A 12,898-nucleotide genomic window follows, 5' to 3' on the forward strand; every position below is an offset into this window, starting at 1 on the left:
GCCACTATTTAAATAGTTGCTTATTGTTTTGCTCGCAGACGTTTTCTATGTTCTAGCAAGGCGCGGTTGAAAACTTTGTGATATCTCAGCTAAGCTCTCGGCTCGGACATGCGCATCAAAAAATCAATAGAAATGGCGGTTTACCTACTGACATTTGGGGTGACGTTTTTGCCGTGTAGATGAGAAGTGCGGTAAGTACTTGTTATTTATGAATAACAGTAATGAAATTTATGGCAAATAAAATATCTTTCGACCTTTACATACGGTCAACTGTGTTTATTAACGTAACCGTGAAAGTGTTGTTTACATTTTGGTGGGCGTGTTATGGTTCGTTGCTGGAGTAATTACTTCGGATAATTTGCTTGTCTCGCTGCTTTTACGGTGTGTCTGCTTTGAAGAGCCGCTTCACTTATATTCTTGTGAAATGCGCTTCCCCCAGAGTGCTCTTAATAGCGGTTTTATTGTGGATCATATGGGTGGTTTGTTGATGGTAAAGTATTAAATTCCAACATTTCCAAAAATATGGTAAACTATTAAATTCATGGGTTTATATGAGTCGCGTGTGTCTTTAAGTGATCAAAACATTCATAGTTTTTGGAATTTATCGTGAGAATACGCGACAATACGAAATCATATGTTAGTACTTTGCTTTTGTAATTTCGTCATTTTGAAAGTTGCAACGTCCAGAGTTTCATGTATTTGTCCTACCAGACATTTACGTGGGGTATTTTTCCTTGCCAACAGGCAAACCTTTGTGCGGAAGGCGAAATTTGTGCGATGCGATTGTTTTTAACGCGCGTTTCATGTGTAATGTCATTCCATATGGCAGTGTCTGGGAGTGATAATTGCGCCGCGCCTGATGTCAGACGTTATCTTTAATTTGCCACTTGTTGTGAGATCGAGAATATGTCTCCGTCAGTCGAATATCGCAAATCGCTCCGGATGTCTTGGATTTCATTTGTTCCCACCTGAAATTATGTACACAACAATGGGAAGGACGTCTCGCAGGGCACAAAAAAACATCCTCTTTTTATAGCGTCTACGCCTACGTCGCGGCTCAGGTGTGTTGGGGGTGGACGTCGGTTGGCGGGTCCAGGGGTCCACGTGGGTGTATGAGCGGAGAGGCGTGGGTGTATTTGAGTCCGTAGGTCGATATATCGAAAGCAGGCACTGGCGCCCAACTATCCCTTGAAAACCGTTACGGCGTACGTGTAACAGTGCGTCTCGCTTCCTGCCTTCACCCTCAAAATTAGTTCCGACCGTCGGCCTAGTATGTATCGATCTCTCGATACGAAAGTGCCACGAATAAGGTGACGGGCACGGGGATGAAAAGTGACACACAAGACTCTTGTCTGACCGACAGCATCGGGAATCGCATACCCCCGACATCCTGGTGTGGATTAAGAGTGATATTTCGTCAGACTTCAATCCGATTCCATTATAGTATTTCAATCTTCCGCGGATCGAACGTATTCTGTAGTGATCATCAACAAGTAGTCTCTTTTATTCTTTGGACCACTTCCAGCCCCGTATTGCAGTGCGCGAAGACGAAAAAAAATATCCGTCTGTATTATCCTGGTGTGGATCGAGAGTGATATTTAGACAGCGATTCAATCCGATTCCATTATAATATTTCAATCTTTCGCGAATGGAACGTATTTTTTAGTGGTCATCAACAATTACAGTTTGTTTTATTCTTTTGACCGTATTGCAGTGCGCGAAGCCTACAAAAGTTATCCGCCTGGATGAGAGACAAATACTAAAAGAAAGTTATCATCAAAGGGATTTATTTTTGTGTAGAATGTTTAATTTATTTATACTAGCTTTACAATACGGAGCCGCTCCTACGTTTTACTTCAAGGCTTTTTCTGGAGGAGTGTGAATTAACTAACCAGGAATTTTCGAACTTTGCGAGTAGATAAATGCAATCTCAATAAATCACGTCAATTGCTGATAAGCGTGACTAATTAAGAATTTATTTATTTTTTTAACCAATGTTATATTGAATAATTTCGTCGTCTACATATTTTCTATTGGTGGAAAGCGGTCAAGTACTTCATGGTAAGGTTAATTCACTAAGGATTAGTTTTAATTGTTTTTTAGCCGATCGAACTGTTGAATCTCTCAAAAAATTCATGGTGAAATAAAAATTGGTAATAATCCATTCTTATTTCTGAAAAAAAAACCACCCAGGCTCTGGCAAAGCAATGCTATTTTCTGGATCTCATACTTAGTAGGTACAAAGCACTGTTGTCGCAACCTTGTTCGATTTTCTGTGAAACAAGCTTGGAATATTACCAATGTTTGTTTTTTATAATGAACGTACAATCCTTTCACAAAAGTGACGCTGGAAACTATTGCATATATCATGCATGACATGCTGTACAATATGGTTGAAATTCTTAACATGGATTAAAGGGGTTTTGCTCGATAGTTTTGTGGAAATTTTATGCAATATCTCATTTTACCAGTGCGCCCCAAATCTCGAAAAATTTGACCAAATATAGCTTAAAATTTGTTTTTTCTTCCTTCGCAGGTTTAGTAATTCGAATGGTGAAGTCATTTGAGCAGGAGGATAGGAGGGAGGGTAGTAAGAAGAAGAGGTCACAGAAACAACGGGCACTGTGCATCTCCGAAGAGGAAGTGATGAAGAAGAACAAGTCTTCGACGCCCGCTCCTGGTCAAGAATCCAAGGAAAAAGAGCCGACGCCGCCTCCCAAGGAAGTGGAGAAGAACAGCAGTGACAAGAGGGCAAAGAAGGAGCGCCCTAGGGTAGTGGCACCCCCTCCTCAGGAGACGGACAAGAATTCGTCCTCCGATTCGGACAGCGAGTGTCCAATGGTGGAAGAGAGCAGGCAGAAGGAGCACCTGGTCCAGTTTCATCTCAACCCGGGGGTCACGGTCAGCTTCCAGATGGGAGATCACGTCGAAGTCGTCAAAGGTAGGTGCGAGATTGGGAGAAATTTTTCCATCAGATCTCAATCAGTCAGACCAGAGGCTGACTCCTTTGGTCTGATGAACCCACAGGGGGGTTTCCGGGTCACAACCCCTCAACCCCATTGAGCCTTTAAATATAAATTTTTATATACTTTATTTGAACACATACTAGTACAAAATTACTGTTTTTGAGTCGTAAAAAAATCACGTTTTCAACATCAAAAATGCCAAAAATTTCCCCGGACCCCGTTTACGCTGGGATGTTTTCTTTACACCCCGGAAGGGCCCCCGAAATCTCCGGCAAACCTCCCATTTAAAAATCCTGGCTACGCAGCTGAGTCAGACCAGAACTCCTTCCATATAACTGACAATTTCAGGATTAACTTTGTTAAACCTTTCCATTATGGAAAATGGAAGAATAAACTTTGTTAGTTCCACTGATATATTTAAAAAGTACGACCCAGGTTTCATAACCTGAAGGTGTAACCCGGGTCGTGCTTTTTAAATATATTAGTGAACCTCAAAAAGTTTATTCTTTCATCTATATCTCCTTCAGTCAATCCATCATAACTCAATGATGATTCCAAAAATGTATAAATTTTCAGCTCTACTCAAGAAAGATTTAAACTACATGCTCTTTTGTGCTGTAAAGTTTCACGACGAAATATGTAGCTGCCACAATAATTATGATCGAGTAGAAAAAATTTCACATTTTAGAAATGAGAAGTCTTGAAATTCAATTTTTCCCAGAATCAGCTCTGGGTTAGCAAGGGCTAAGAACTCCTAACATCTAACTTTTGGCCAGAATTTTTTTTGGGCATAGTTAGAGAAATAAATTAGTAAATTTACAAATTAATTGCATTGAACTTACTTAAGTTTTAGCTGGGAATCGGGTTGATGCGGTGGCTAGAGGATTGGTCTCATATTTCGTGTATCCTGGGTCGAATCCCGGCGGTGGCAGAGATTTTTGAGAGGTTGCCCGATCCATGGTTGAAAGTTGGGTGGGGGGGTCAAAAACTGCAAAACTTCGTCCGTCGGATGGGATGCTTAAGCGATAATCCCCAAGGCTCCTTTCGTTAAGAGCAGGCTAATGACGACGCCGGGTTTCTCTCCACCCTTACCTTTGGCTGCAGTACTCGGTTGCCTCCTTCAATTACCTCAACATAAAAAAAGTTTCAGAGACTTAAAGCCATAACTGATAATGGATATCAGTCGCAGAAGCCTACGTACGTCTAAAAAAATAACCATTGAATCATATCCACAAATTATCGTCATACGATTTAAATATATAAAGTTTTGGAGCTGAATTGAACAAATAATTGTTAGAAATAATAACCGTATGTTGGTATTTTTTTCAAATCATAGCCGAAAGCATCAAATAGAAGAAAACATTCAAAAATTCCTAGCACAAAATCGAAAAAATTACTTTTAGCCAGCTTTTTTCGATTTGGGACCACTGTGCGGCGTTAAACTAAAAAAGTGATATATGTTATTTATAGAAAGCCAAAAGCTTGAGGAAGGGATGATGTTCTGTTACCTACTAAATAGTTAGCCAAGTGACCAGAGATATAATACAATAAAGCATTTTCATTACTGTGAAAAGGAGAATAAGTCCCTTATTCCATCTTATCCTTCGTCATTGAACTAAGAATAAAAGATAGCAAAGTTATGCATATTTTTTTAGTGAAATCATGAAATTACTTCACATTAATAAACACCATTTCACCATTACTACTGGAAATGAAAAACACTTTCGACTACGCGTTATTATCAATATCATAACAAAAAATACATAATTTTTGTCCTTATAGCCCCAGGACAATAATAAATTTCATTCATTCTAAATTAAGCACGTCGAAAAAATATAAAAGCCTAGGGGTGAATGATTAATCGAACGAAGAATTGAAGTGCAGGATTTTAAGAGAAATCGTGGAATTACTTCAAAGTTAACACCGTTAACAACGTAAGTAACACCATTTTGCTTTTATTGCTACAGGTGAAAAACAATGGCGACTACGCGTGAAAATAACTCCCACTTTTAAAACCGAAATAAAACCAAGCATACGAAAAAGCCAGTTGGGTTGGAAGGAACCAAGGACATTAAACGAAAGTAAACCACGAAATTCCGAGAGAATGGAAACAGACATTGAAAAAAACCTGGAAAATACAGATTTAAAAACCCCAAACAAAGCAAACCTGCTTTAACAAATAACCATTTCTGGACGGTGATGAAAGCAATTTTCGAGGTGATAAAATCAATATCAATAGGTAACTCGATCGACAAGCTGTCCCAGAAATACTTGAATCACGAATTTCTTGCGATAACATATCACAAAAAAACTCGGTTCCAAAATCCGATCACCCAATTACATACTCTGGACGGGTTATTTGACAGATATAAAACTCCCATTTGGTACATTAACAGAATAAAAGACTGGATGGGTCCGTAAACTATATGTTACATCGTAAAAGTTACGAGTCGTCACAGCGGCAAACGAAAGCTCTTTTTCAAGGCTCATAAAGATAGGGCTGGTAATGCACAGACTGAGATCCACGTAGCCACTCGCCCGGGCAGACGTGCCACGCGTAACATATGGTACGACGTGGGCAATGACACAACAGCTTGAACGACACGAACTTCATTTCTGATCCTGCTCTATGACAAGCTAACCTTAATTATCCAATTACAAAAACAAACTGACGGAAAATTAGCAAATTTTTTCGTTTCATCATCAACAATCGGAAAAATCGCCATTAGCAGTGATTCTTGATAAATCTGGCGGTAAATTCTCGCCCACTGCCCTAATATGCTCATAGATTCTGACCAGTTAACTATGAACATATAGCTATAATACCGCAGTCGACGTGATGATTTGCGTTACTACAGCTATTAGCTACAGAACCCTTATGGTGCAGAAATTGCTTACGTGGTAAGGACCCGTTCTAATTAATGATGTAAATTCATATTGCAGAGGGTAAAAAGGAGTATTTAAAGATACTTCAAATAAATACGATGAAAAATTCTAACACGCAAAATAATCGACTTATATTTTATGGTTTGTACAACATTTATGACTACTCACGATTACACTCCAGAATCTGCAATGCTGCTCTCATTTCAAGGATGAAAATTAAAGATAAATAAAATGAAGCATTAAAAATAACAGCGAAACGTATCGATATTGGAAAATAAAGCGCACTATATTGGAAATAACTAAATATTTTCACTTAGTAACCTCTTTACCTGTGTAAACACATCGTAATAAAGTACGTAATTTTAGGTAAAAAAATGGCAAATAAATGTTATACTTTAATTCAATCAAACGAACTTGAAGCAGATAAATTCTACCTCACCTTATTGGTTTAAAAAATTAAAAAGTGGCTTGAAGCATCAGAAATCCATCAAAGAATCTAGCGGAACATATCGGTAAATACATCGCCCCCGGAAAAATATGAGCTAACGTTAAAAAAAACATCTCCAGACTGAATATTGAGCGGATTTGGACGAGTTGGGGCACAAAAAGAATTCGACAAATTTTGACACGTGGATCCCTTTTTTGCAGAATCTTCACCGCTAGAAACGAAATTAACCGACGGTGCTTCAGTCACGCTAACCGACCGTAAAACACCTGCTCTGTCAATAGACGGGCCTTTTCTGTCCCGACCCACCATTTTCGGACCAAACCGTACGTGAATCGAACACCCCTTCACTTCCAGGTACTCGTATCCCATGGGACTTAACTACGTGGAAAAACGCCATTGACTGAAGCTGAGTTCGCACTGGGTGAGAGGATAATTCAACTCGACTTTATAGGGATGCTGTGATCACAAAAATTTATGAGAATATACCTGCACGAACCATACTTGCTAAATTAAATAAGGCAGAACATAATCGTAAATTGATGGTGCATAGTATTCCATTTTCGCATAGACAAGAGAATTCGGAAAATTGGATGAGTAAGTATGATATGTTATCGCAAGAAATTCGTAATTCAAATATTTCTGGGACAGTTTGTCGATCTAGTTACCTGTTGATATTGATTTTATCACATTACTAGTTCGATTTCATTACTTTCTCAAACCGAAAGGTTAGAAAAAAGTAGTTTGCAGAATCATTGAAGTAATTACCTTTGCAATGTAAAACAGAAAAGTACAAGTGGACCAAGGTATAAGAGGCATATATCAAAGAATATCAATGAAGACTGAGATGATTTCAAACCTATGGGAATTTTGAAATATCGTTGCATTCCAAATGATAATATTTCCAGGGCATAAGTGCATCAGAAAAGATAGAGTGGAGAAGATAATGAATACGATCGCGTCAGAATAATCTCTTCTGGTAGAGAATATATGTTGCAAAGCGTCACACTTCAGAGAGGCATTATATTGTTGTACATTCCCCCGAGTGAGTGTTAAAATTCACCTAACCAATAAACGAACGTTATGATAGAAAACAAACCCGTTCGGACATAATAAAGCGAAAAAACTTTTACGGAAGCCCTTGTACATAGTAAGAACAAGTCATAACGTAGAAAATTACAAATTTTCAATGTGCCAAACAAAAGCTTTTAACCTAATTCCTGGCGAAATAGCAACATTTGTCTGTTAAAACAAAGGATCCCGAAAAAAACTTATCCTTAAAAAAAGTATGACGCATAGCAACATAATCAGAACGATTCACAAATGTGAGGGAATTACTCCAAAAATGCAACCCCACTGATAAATAATAAATGTGCCATCACTCAACAACCTCACTCAACTTATGAGAAACGGATTGGCGAATGGAAATCGCATTGATTTTTGGATTCGGAAAGTGTCATTTTCATGCCCGAAATGCGAAACCGAATTGGATCAGTGCCGAAGCGGGTGTAGCCTGTTGCTCTGGGTATCATATGGAGATAAACGAAAGTCTCCCTGAGTCGGGAGGGACTGAGAAAAAATTTGATATAATACGGCTTCATTATTTTTCATCTTTCGCGATTATAGTTTAGCAGGAAAGCGTGCAGTCACTCGAAAAAATGGTCGAACTCATTTATTTGTATTTCATATTGCAGTATACGTGTTTCCCGCTGACTTTTAAGAGTAATTGAAGGACAGACACGTAGCCCAAAAGAAGACTATCATGGCTTCAGCACCATTGAAATTTTTTCAGGTTTTCGGAAAAAAGTGGGCCACTAAATTTAATTCCAAGTAGGAAAAACGTGGATTTACTCTGTCGAGTTGTATTAGCAGTTGCTCTATTTATTTTTTTCCTTTTTTTCAAGTGCGGAAACATTCGCGTTAATATTTTCCTCCATAAGCCAATGGGATTTATTAATTTTCGACTACTATAAGTGAAAAAAAGGCTGATTCGTTTAAGCTTACGCTAGGCTTCGATTCACGAACGAAAAAGTCATTCTTCGTTAGCATGCAGTGAGACCATTTGCGTTCGTAAAATACGTAACAAAATCGGATCATAGGCGAAATGGAAGAAGCCTGTTGCTTTGAGTATCGTAACGAGATTGATAAGAAATCTTTCTGGGACCGTTCTCTAACCTGGCAAACGTTATCATTTATTCTCCGTGACAAATAACTCTAATATAATCCAAAGTTATAAGTTGTTTTTGGTCGTAATTTTTAAAACAGGTTAATTAGAGACGATAAAAATATTTGACAGAGAAACGATAGTGACTTGACGGTACGGAAAGTGAGCGTGATGAATTTAATGAACAAATTTAACTTTCCAATGTTTGAAAATGTGTGAATAATAATTGTATTGTAAAATAGGCAAAATTGTATCTATCCATCAACTTCGTAACAACTCTGGACAGGTTCGTAAACGGCCAAAATTCTAATTATATGCAGAAAAGTTTCTCGGGTTTTCCAGATTCCCTGAGGATGATCAGTAAGTCGCTGCTCGAAACTTCGGGAGATATGGACGACATCAACCGGTGGAATACCCGAGAAACTTTTCTGCATTATTATTATGCCGGGAAACCCTAAGATCACAATTCTAATTATATATTGATTCTAAGCTATATATTGATATCTAAGCTATATATTGATTCTACAGGATATGGTATACAAAGTATGTCACTTATTTGAAAATTTCGTTGATCAGAGCGGCTACTGGGACCCGTCAAACATGGAGCATTCAGCGTAAAAACGACTGTTGCGTGAAATCGGCCGATTTCGAAGATGTTCAGTTTCGAGGAGGGCAAACTTTACGATATATATTTAATCAAGAAACATTTTTAACTATAAATATAAACATAGCGTAGTAAAAACTATATTTCATTCGAGTTTTACAATTTTTACTATTTTATATACATATTTAAACTTTTAGTGTTTTTTAGCCGAATTTTCAAATAAAATGTAGAATATCGTTGAGAGCGCCACTCTTCCGTCCGGCGCGCCGGTCTTATCCTCTTATTTTCCACATATTAAATACATATATACCAGATCGTGACGTGTCACGTCGAAACCTAGGTCATGCAGTATTAAATTTATGTGGAACTACAAAGTTTTTAATTTCATAATGGTAAATCGATTCCATGAAGTCACGCCCCGTTGCAAAGAATTATGCTCTTATTTTCTTCTGCAGACTGATATTTTGGTTTTCCTCGTATTGATTTGCGGCCTTTATTTAACCGTTGTACTTTCCATTTCTGAAAGAGATTTCTAGAGATCTCTCTTTCTCCGGTGTGACTGCTTGGTACCGGCAAATCGCAGCTTGGTATTTTTTTCACCGTGGATATTCACCTCCATCCCTGCATGCATATCGAAATTCTCACGAAACTCCGTTTCTCAGGCCATGCGATCGAGTCACCTGGGTAAGAGGGAAAGTTCTAAATCATTGCTTGCTCGACAGACGGGCGTTATTGCGTGCGAATCTTCCCCGAAAAGGGCTTGCGAAAAATTGTACCGACGGAGGAAACTTCACGTGCGAACTCGATGCACAGGTTTCACCATCTCGCGAGTTCTTCCTTCGAAGTTTTTCTTCCCAGGTATCCTGCCAATGGACCATTCACAAAATAAATTCTTGTGTCAGCTTCACCATTTTTAGCGTCAGCTTTCCTACGAAATATGCCTCCGGTGTGTGGGCAATTCACTTTGGTTTGACACGAGAAAGGCTTTTGAGAGCCGGCAGAAGTGGATGGTCGTCGAAAAACATAAACTTAGATCGAATTCAAATCCCTATCGAGTTGAAGGAAACTTTCTCTGAGAATTTACTCCGATTCGGCAAAAATTCATAGTATTTGACAGGTTAATTTTACCGGTGGTGATGCATGCGTGAAAATTTCTGTATTTTCCAGAGAAAGTCAGTGTTTGAATAAAAAAAAGGGGAAATTTTATGTTACCAGCAAATGATGGAATAAAAGAAAAGTAAATCCAGCAGTGAAAGTAATGTAAATGTGCTGACACGAATGTGGATAGTATTCATTTTCTCTTTATCGTATATTTCGCGGCGCTTTGGTTCCAATCTTGCGTTAGACCGCGAGAAACTCTTCTAGGATGCATAGCTGGAGGTGTATTTCACTACTTAGCTTACCGATTTACAGTTGAGTGAATCATAAAGCCGTGAAAGTAGTTAAGAAGTAATAAACATAAAAATTAAAAACAAGGAGTCACAAATATAACGGGAAGTACTTTATTTGTCGATTGGTGGGATATGGCTTGTGTGTTTTATTTCTTACACGGCTAATGGATTTAGAAGTGAGGGAGGTGAAATGAAGATGCGCACTTGGTAAGTTCTAATTGGGAGAGGATAGATTGAGTAGGGAATGCGTGCTGGTGGATCGAGTCTATTTACTATAAAGCTAATGACTGACCTCTGTCTAACTGACCATCTTCATACAAATGTTTTGGGTGGACGAGATGAGATTCGACAAAGAAATCATAGAATCTTCCCCCTTTATAACCGTCTAAAACCGTAGTAAAAATTGACGAAAGACTAACTTTTATTTCTATTACAGTGTTTCCAGTGTCTGTCTCTACTTTTTGAAGGCATTTAAGAGTCAAAAACTCGATGGTAACGAGGAATTTGAACTTCTTGGCGAAGGTTTTTTATAGCACCAAAGTCATTGTGGCAGCCATTAGTCCACGCCTAGTAACGGTCAGAAAGCCTCGAAGCCAAGGACTGTTTGGCATTCCTGGGGTTCAATTGAAGTACATTAGATATCACTCAAAAAAAGATTCTTAAGGAACAAACGGCAGACAAAAATTGTAAGAACTGGCAGAGTGGCCAGAAAAGGTCGCAAGCCTTTTTTGGAGGGATTCGGGGGGACAGAGCCCCCCCCCCCCCCCAAGGAGCGAAAGCGAGTTGATGTCCTAAAGATGAAGAGAGATATAGAGACTAGTATAGGGTACTCAATGGTCGAATTAAGGGTTTTATGGAGTAGGTTCAAAAGGCATTTTAAGACTGTGGTTCTGGAGTTTACATATAGAAAGAGAACACAGCCAATAAATATACTTAGAACATGTTATGGAAATGAAAAATCTAAATTTAGCATCAAACTCCTTCGCTTTGACTGATTTCAATTCGGATGAAAAAGTGGCATTAATTTATGCTGGTATTACGTTCTATCTCCATAAATTACCTTGGAATCCGGTCACTTTGAAACCACCTGTTAGTATCATGCAGTGCCGGCTACTGTGCTATATAGGCGGGATAAATTATCTGCTACTTTCTTCGCAAGTCGTAGCCAAGATTCGCCTTCTTCTTGCTCTGAGGCTTTCTTATGTCAACGCCTAATTATACGTGAATGAATTATCTTTATAAGGGTATTTCAGGAGGAATACGAAATACTTCAGAAGGAAGGAAGGGAAAAAATTTGAAGCATATTTTGTCGATAAACATGGGGTCGCAACTCGATAGTTACTGAGCTATGGCAACGCAAACGCTTTTTTTTTGGTTGCATTTTGCAGTTACCATGAATACGGTTTTTCTTGATTATCCAGCCTTTTCCACATTTTATTGTATACACTGGAATTTTAAGAAGATTAAATAATGAAGGCTGGACGAAAATGTGCTATTATAATCTCGTGAAAAATTCATTGTGACCTTAGAATTTAGGGGATCGGGTTGGTGTGGTGGCTAGAGTATTGGCTTCACACCCGGTGGGTCCGGGTTCAAATCCCGGCAGTGGCAGAGAATTTTGCAGAAACTGACCGATCCCTGCTTGAATGCTGTGTGGAGGACATTTCAAGCGCAACATTCCGTCCGTCGGATGGGACGTTAAGCCGTGGTCTCCTTGGTGCCTTTCGTTAAGAGCAGGCTAATACCGACGCCGGGTTTCTCTCCACCCTTTCTTCTCCTACCCTTCCCCCATGGCGCAAATGACCTCCGCTGTCGGTCGCCTCTTCCAAATACCATTCCATACCTTAGAATTTACTGAAAAAAATTTATGTGCACCATGGATAAGGCTATGTGACGATATGGAAAACCGAGAAAGTTCGTAGCGACGCTTTTCACCGAGGTAGAGATCCACTCATTAAATCATTATATAAAATTTGGAGATCGGGTTAGTGTGATGGGTAGAGTGCTGGCTTCCCCCCCAGATGATCCGCGTTCAAATCTCGCCGGTGGCAGTGATTTTTTCAGAGGCTGCCCGATCCCTGCTTGTATACCTAGTGGAGGGCACTTCAAGTGCTGCTCTCCGTCCGTCGGATGGGACGTTAAGGTAGAACCTCTACTACAAGGACCTTCGAAAACCTGATATTTTCATACATTGAAGAGAAATAATGCCTTTGTCGATCTGTGAAAAAATAATTGGGGGTCATCGACCATTTATCGCTAATAACAGGATGTGAAAATCGTGATATTCATCTTCAAATTACATTGCTCTTATGGCGGAACGCAGTTGTCCCTCATTTCAACATTTTATATCTCAAGATTTTTGCCGATGAGGCTACCTTAAAAACAACTATATGGCGATCAAATAATCAGCGAATACAATGTATTTTTTCAGATTACCTTATC

General features: G+C 39.0%; 1 protein-coding gene across 1 annotated transcript in view; it reads left to right on the forward strand.

The window, feature by feature from the left end:
• The window catches only part of LOC124168454 (fibronectin type-III domain-containing protein 3A), a 435,474-nt gene continuing 422,576 nt past the window's right edge, over positions 1-12,898 (forward strand). The window contains exons 1-2 of the mRNA XM_046546704.1: positions 1-191; positions 2,537-2,941. The gene's annotated coding sequence lies outside the window, so the exon portion shown is untranslated. The remainder of the gene's footprint in view (positions 192-2,536; positions 2,942-12,898) is intronic.

This window comes from Ischnura elegans, chromosome 11 (assembly GCF_921293095.1).
Source record: "Ischnura elegans chromosome 11, ioIscEleg1.1, whole genome shotgun sequence".
Classification (NCBI taxonomy): Eukaryota; Metazoa; Arthropoda; class Insecta; order Odonata; family Coenagrionidae; genus Ischnura; species Ischnura elegans.